The sequence below is a fragment of the Cervus elaphus genome, chromosome X (assembly GCF_910594005.1).
Source record: "Cervus elaphus chromosome X, mCerEla1.1, whole genome shotgun sequence".
Classification (NCBI taxonomy): Eukaryota; Metazoa; Chordata; class Mammalia; order Artiodactyla; family Cervidae; genus Cervus; species Cervus elaphus.
This window is the reverse complement of record NC_057848.1, coordinates 103,589,872-103,597,992: the sequence shown is the minus strand read 5'-3', so window position 1 is coordinate 103,597,992 and position 8,121 is coordinate 103,589,872.

The following is an 8,121-nucleotide window of genomic DNA, read 5'->3' as shown; positions in this document are numbered from 1 at the left end:
GGCTTAAGTCCAAAACCTGAGAACACCAGATAACTCCTGACTCCAGGGAACATTAATCAATAAGAGCTCATTCAAAAGCCTCCATACCTACACTGAAACCAATCACCACCCAAGAGCTAACAAGTTCCAGAGCAAGACATACCATGCAAATTCTCCAGCAACACAGGAAGATAGCCCTGAGCTTCAATATACAGGCTGTGCAAAGTTGGGCCAAACCCACTGACATCTCAAAACTCACTACTGAACACTTCATTGCACTCCAGAAAGAAGAAATCCAGCTCCACCCACCAGAACACTGACACAAGCTTCCCTAACCAGGAAACCTTGACAAGCCACCCATCCAACACCACCCACAGTGAGGAACCTCCACAAACTGTTTATACAGTTTGTTTATACAGGAACCACAAACTGCCAGAATACAGAAAAGTATATACACCCCAAACACAGCAATATAAACAACATGAAAAGGCAGAAAAATACTTAGCAGGTAAAGGAACAGGATAAATGTCCACCAAACCAAACAAAAGAGGAAGAGATAGGGAATCTACCTGATAAAGAATTGAGAATAATGATAGTGAAAATGATCCAAAATCTTGAAAACAAAATGGAGTTACAGATAAATAACCTGGAGACAAGGATTGAGAAGACGCAAGAACTGTTTAACAAGAACTTAAAAGAAATTTTTTAAAAAGTCAATCATTAATTAATAATGCAATAAATGAGATCAAAAACACTCTGGAGGGAACCAGCAGTAGAATAATGGAGGCAGAAGATAGGATAAGTAAGGAAGAAGGTAGAATGGTAGAAATAAATGAAGCAGAGAGGAAAACAGAAAAAAGAATTAAAAGAAATGAGGAAAACCTCAGAGACGTCTGGGACAATGTTAAATGCCCCAACATTCAAATCATAGGAGTCCTGGAAGAAGAGGACAAAAATAAAGACCATGAGAAAATATTTGAGGAGATAATAGTTGAAAACTTCCCTAAAATAGGGAAGGAAATAGTCACCCAAGTCCAAGAAAACCAGAGAGTCCCAAACAGGATAAACCCAAGGTGAAACACCCCAAAACACATATTAATCAAATTAACAAAGATCAAAAACAAAGAACAAACATTAAAAGCAGCAAGGGAGAAACAACCTATAACAAACAAGGGGATTCTCATAAGGATAAGAGCTGATCTTTCAATAGAAACTCTTCAGGACAGAAGAGAATGGCAGGACATAGTTAAAGTGATGAAAGAGAAAAACCTACAGCCCAGATTACTGTACCCAGCAAGGATCTCATTCAAATATGAAGGAGAAATCAAAACCTTTACAGACAAGCAAAAGCTGAGAGAATTCAGCACCAACAAACCAGCTCTTCATCAAATGCTAAAAGATCTTCTCTAGAAAGGAAACATACAAAGAGTTTATAACCTTGAACCCAAAACAACAAAGTAAATGGTAACAGGATCATATTTATCAATAATAACCTTAAATGTAAATGGGTTGAATGCCCCAACCAAAAGACAAAGACTGGATAAATGGATACAAAAACAAGACCCCTATATGTTCTCTACAAGAGACCCACCTCAGAACAAGGGACACATACAGACTGAAAGTGAAGGGCTGGAAAAAGTTATTCCATGTAAATAGAGACCAAAAAGAAAAAAGAAAAAAAGCAGGAGTAGCAATACTCATATCAGATAAAATAGACTTTAAAATAAAGGCTGTGAAAAGAGACAAAGAAGGACACTACCTAATGATTAAAGGATCAATCCAAGAAGAAGATATAAAAATTATAAATATACATGCATCCAACATAGGAGCACCTCAACATGTAAGGCAAATGCCAACAAGTATGAAAGGGGAAATTAACAATAAGACAATAATAGTGTGAGACTTTAATATGCCACTCAAACCAATGGATTGATCAACTAAACAGAAAATTAACAAGGAAACACAAACTTTAAATGATACAATAGACCAGTTCAACTGAAAAAAAAAAAAAAACTGAAATAATTCCAAGCATCTTTTCTGACCACAATGCAGTAAGATTAGATCTCAATTACATGAGAAAAGCTATTAAAAATTCCAACATATGGAGACTGAACAACATGCTGCTGAATAATCAACAAATCACAGAAGAAATCAAAAAAGAAATCAAAATATACATAGAAATGAATGAAAATGAAAACAAAGCAACCGAAAACCTATGGGACACTGCAAAAGCAGTGCTAAGTGGAAAGCTCATAGCAATACCGGCTTACCTCAAGAAACAAGAAAAAAGTCAAATAAATAACCTAACTCTATACCTAAAGCAACAAGAAAAGGAAGAAATTAAGAACCCCAGGGTTAGTAGAGGGAAAGAAATTATAAAAATTAGGGCAGAAATAAATTCTAAATAAACAACAGAGACCATAGCAAAAATCAACAAAGCTAAAAGCTGATAGCTTGAAAGGATGAAAAAAATTGACAAACTATTAGCCAGACTCATCAAGAAACAAAGGGAGAAGAATCAAATCAACAAAATTAGAAATGAAAATGGAGAAATTACAACAGACAGCACAGAAATACAAAGGATCATAAGAGACTACTATCAGCAACTATATGCCAATAAAATTGACAACTTGGAAGAAATTGACAAATTCTTAGAAAAGTATAACTTTCCAAAACTGAACCAGGAAGAAGTGGAAAATCTTAACAAATGCATCACAAGCATGGAAATTAAAACTGTAATCAGAAATCTCCCAGCAAACAAAAGTCCAGGACTAGATGGCTTCACAGGTGAATTCTATCAAAAATTTAGAGAAAAGCTAGCACCTATCCTACTCACATTCTTCCAGAAAACTGCAGAGGAAGACAAACATCCAAACTCATTCTATGAGGCCACCATCACCCTAATACCAAAACCAGACAAAGATGCCACAAAAGAAAACTACAGGCCAATAACACTGATGAACATAGATGCAGAAATCCTTAACAAAATTCTAGCAAACAGAATCTAAGAACATATTAAGAAGATTATACATCATGACCAAGTGGGCTTTATCCCTGGGATCCAAGGATTCTTCAATACCTGCAATTCAGACAATGTAATACATCATATTAACAAATTGAAGAATAAAAACCATATGATTATCTCAATATATGCAGAGAAAGCCTTTGACAAAATTCAACACCCATTTATGATTAAAACCCTCCAGAAAGCAGGCATAGAAGGAACATATCTCAACACAATAAAAGCTATATGTGACAAACCCACAGCAAACATTACCCTCAATGGTGAAAAATTGAAAGCATTTCTCCTAAAATCAGGAACAAGGCAAAGGTGCCCACTCTCACCACTACTATTCAACATAGTTTTGTAAGTGTTGGCCACAGCAATCAGAGCAGAAAAAGAAATAAAAGGAATCCAGACTGGAAAAGAAGACGTAAAACTCTCACTGTTTGCAGATGACATAATCCTCTACATAGAAAACCATAAAGACTCTACGAGAAAATTACTAGAGCTAGTCAATGTATAGAGTATGTTGCAGGATATAAAATTAACACACAGAAATCCCTTGCATTCCTATACACTAACAATGAGAAAACAGAAAGAGAAATTAAGGAAACAATTCCATTCACCATTGCAATGAAAAGAATAAAATACTTAGGAATATATCTACCTAAATAAAGAAAAGACCAATATATAGAAAACTATAAAACACTGATGAAAAAAATCAAAGTGGACACAAATACATGGAGAAATATACCATGTTCATGGATCAGATGAAGCATTACAGTGAAAATGAGTGTACAACCCGAAGCAATCTATAGATTCAATGCAATCCCTATCAAGCTACCAACAGTATTCTTCACAGAACTAGAACAAATAATTTCACAATCTGTATTGAAATACAAAAAACCTCGAATAGCCAAAGCAATCTTAAGAAAGAAGAATGGAACTGGAGGAATCAATCTGCCTGACTTCAGACTCTACTACAAAGCTACCGTCATCAAGACAGTATGGTACTGTCACAAAGACAGAAATATAGATCAATGGAACAAAACAGAAAGCCCAGAGATAAATCCACACACCTAAAGACATCTTATCTTTGAAAAAGGAGGCAAGAATATACAATGGAGAGAAGACAATCTCTTTAACAAATGTTGATGGGAAAACTGGTCAACCACTTTAAAAGAATAAAACTAGAGTACTTTCTAACACCATACACAAAAATAAACTAAAAATGGATTAAAGATCTAAATGTAAGACCAGAAACTATAAATCTCCTAGAGGAAAACATAGGCAAAACACTCTCCAACATAAATCACAGGAGAATCTTCTATGACCTACCTCCCAGAGAAATGGAAATAAAAGCAAAAATAAACAAATGGGAAGTAATTGAACTTAAAAGCTTTTGCACAATGAAGGAAACTATAAGCAAGGTGAAAAGACAGCCATCAGAATGGGAGAAAGTAATAGAAAATGAAGCAACTGACAAAGAATCAATATCAAAAATATACAAGCAACTCCTGAAGCTCAATTCCAGAAAAATAAATGACCCATTCAAAAATGGGTTAAAGAACTAAACAGACATTTCTCCAAAGAAGACATACAGATGGCTAACAAACACATTAAAAGAAACATAGCATCACACATTCTCAGAGAAATACAAATCAAAACCACAATGAGCTACCATTTCATGCCAGTCAGAATGGCTGCTATCCAAAAGTCTACATCAATAAATGCTGGAGAGAGTGTGGAGAAAAGGGAACCCTCTTACACTGTTGGTGGGAATGCAAACCATTACAGCTATTATGGAGAACAGTGTGGAGTTTCCTTAAAAAAACTGGAAATAGAACTACCATACGACCCAGCAATCCCACTGCTGAGCATACACACCGACAAAACCAGAACTGAAAGAGACACGTGTATCCCAACATTCATCACAGCACTGTTTATAATAGCCAGGAAATGGAAGAAACCTAGATGTCCATCAGCAGACGAATGGATAAGAAAGCTGTGGTACATATAGACAATGGCACTTTACTTAGCCATTAAAAAGAATTCACTTGAATCAGTTCTAATGAGGTGGATGAAACTGGAGCCTATTATACAGAGTGAAGTAAGCCAGAAAGAAAAACACCAATACAGTATACTAACACATACATATGGAATTTAGAAAGATGATAATTATAAATCCATATGCAAGACAGCAAAAGAGACACAGATATATAGAACAGTTTTTTGGACTCTGTGGGAGAGGGCGAGGGTGGGATGATATGGGAGAATGGCATTGAAACATGTATATTATCATATGTGAAATGGATTGCCAGTCCAGGTACAATGCATGAGACAGGGTGCTCAGGGCTGGTGCACTGGGATGACCCAGAGGGATAGGGTGGGGAGGGAGGTGGGAGGGGGATTCAGAATGGGGAACACATGTACACCCTTGGTGTATTCATGTCAATGTATGGCAAAACCACTACTATATTGTAAAGTAATTAGCCTCCAATTAAAATAAATAAATTTATTTTTTAAAAGGAATGGTTTCTTTAACATTGACTGGATTGATCTTGTAGTCACAGGACTGTGAAAAGAAGCTCAAGAGCCTTATCCAAGACAATAGCTCAAAAGCATCAGTTCTTTGCCATTCAGCCCTCTTTATGGTCCAGCTCATTGAGTATGGCAAACCATTCAATATCATGGTAATCCAAGTCTATGCCCCAACCAATAATGCTGAAAAAGCTTATGATGAATGGTTCTATGAAGACCTACAAGACCTTCTAGAACGAACACCCCAAAAATATGTCCTTTTCTTTATAGGGGATGGGAATGCAAAAGTAGGAAGTCAGGAGACACCTAGAGTAACAGGCAAATTTGGCCTTGCAGTACAGAGTGAAGCAGGGCAAAGACTAATAGAGTTTTTGCAAGAGAACACACTGATCCTAGCAAACACCCTCTTCCAACAACACAAGAGAAGACTCTACACATGGACATCACCAGATGGTCAACACCAAAATCAGATTGATTGTATTCTTTTCAGACAAAGATGGAGAAGCTCTATACAGTCAGCAAAAACAAGACAGTGGTCTGTCTGTGGCTGAGATCATGAACTCCTTATTGTCAAATTCAGACTTAAATTGAAGAAATTAGGGAAAATAAGTAGGCCATTCAGGTATGACCTAAATCAAATCCTTAACACAGTAGAAATGAGAAATAGATTTAAGGGACTAGATCTGGTACACAGAGTGCCTCATGAAATATAGACAGAGGTTCATGACATTGTATAGGAGACAGGGAGGAAGACCATCCCCAAGAAAAAGAAATGCAAAAAATCAAAATGACTGTCTGAGGATGCCTTACAAATAGCTGTGAAAAGAAGAGAAGCAAAAAGTAAAGGAGAAAAGGAAAGATATACCCATTTGAATGCAGAGTTCCAAAGAATAACAAGGAGAGATAAGAAAGCCTTCCTCAGTGATTAATGCAAAGAAATAGAGGAAAACAATACAATGGGAAAGACTAGAGATCTCTTCAAGAAACTTAGAGATAGCAAGGGAATATTTCATGCAAAGATGGGCTCAATAAAGGACAGAAATGATATGGAGCTAACAGAAGCAGAAGATATTAAGAAGAGGTGGCAAGAATACACAGAAGAACTGTACAAAAAAAGATCTTCACGACCCAGATAATCACAATGGTGTGATCACTCACCTAGATCCAGACATCCTGGAATGTGAAGTCAAATGGGCCTTAGGAAGTATTACTATAAACAAAGCTAGTGGAGGTGATGGAATTCCAGTTGAGCTATTTCAAATCCTAAAAGATGATGGTTAAAGAGTTTCACTCAATATGCCAGCAAATTTGGAAAACTCAGTAGTGGCCATGGGACTGGAAAATGTAAGTTGTCATTCCAGTCCCAAAGAAAGGCAGTGCCAAAAAATGTTCAAACAACCTCACAATTGCACTCATCTCACACGATAGTAAAGTAATTCTCAAAATTCTCCAAGCCAGGCTTCAACAATGCATGAACCGTGATCTTCCAGATGTTGAAGCTTGTTTTAGAAAAGGCAGAGGAACCGGAGATCAAATTGCCAACATCCACTAGATCATCAAAAAAGCAAGAGAGTTCCAAAAAAAAAAAATCTATTTCTGCTTTATTGACTATACCAAAGCTTTTGACTCTGTGGATCATAGCAAACTGTGGAACATTCTTAGAGGTTGGAATACCATGCCACCTGACCTGCCCCTTGAGAAACCTGTATGCAGGTCAGGAAGCAATAGTTAGAACTGGACATGGAACAACAGACTGGTTCCAAATAGGAAAAGGAGTGTATCAAGGCTGTATGTTGTCACCCTGCTTATTTAACTTATATGAAGAGTACATCATGAGAAACACTGGGCTGAATGAAGCACAAGCTGGAATCAAGATTGCTGGGAGAAATATCAATAACCTCAGATATGCAGAGGACACCACTCTTATGGCAGAAAGCAAAGAAGAACTAAAGAGCCTCTTGATGAAAGTGAAAAAGAGAGTGAAAAAGTTGGCTTAAAGCTCAACATTCAGAAAACAAATATCATGGCATCCGGTCTCATCACTTCATGGTAAATAGATTGAGAAACAGTGGAAACAGTGGAAGACTTTATTTTTTTCGGCTCCAAAATCACTGAAGCTGGTGACTGCAGTCATGAATTAAAAGATGGTTACTCCTTGGAAGGAAAGTTATGAACAACCTAGACTGCATGTTCAAAAGCAGAGACATTACGTTGTCAACAAAGGTCCGTCTAGTCAAGGCCATGGTTTTTCCAGTAGTCACTTATGGATGTGAGAGCTGGACTATAAAGAAAACTGAGTGGCAGAGAATTGATGCTTTTGAACTGTGGTGTTGGAGAAGACTCTTGGGTGTCCCTTGGACTGTAAGGAGATCCAAACAGCCCATCTTAAAGGAAGTCAGTCCTGAGTATTCACTGGAAGGACTGGTGTTGAAGCTGAAACTCCAATACTTTAGGCACCTGATGGGAAGAGCTGACTCATTGGAAAAGACCCTGATGCTGGGAAAGATTGAAGGTGGGAGGAGAAGAGAACAACAGAGGATGAGATGGTTGGATGACATCACTGACTCAATGGAAATGAGTTTGCGTAAACTCTAGGA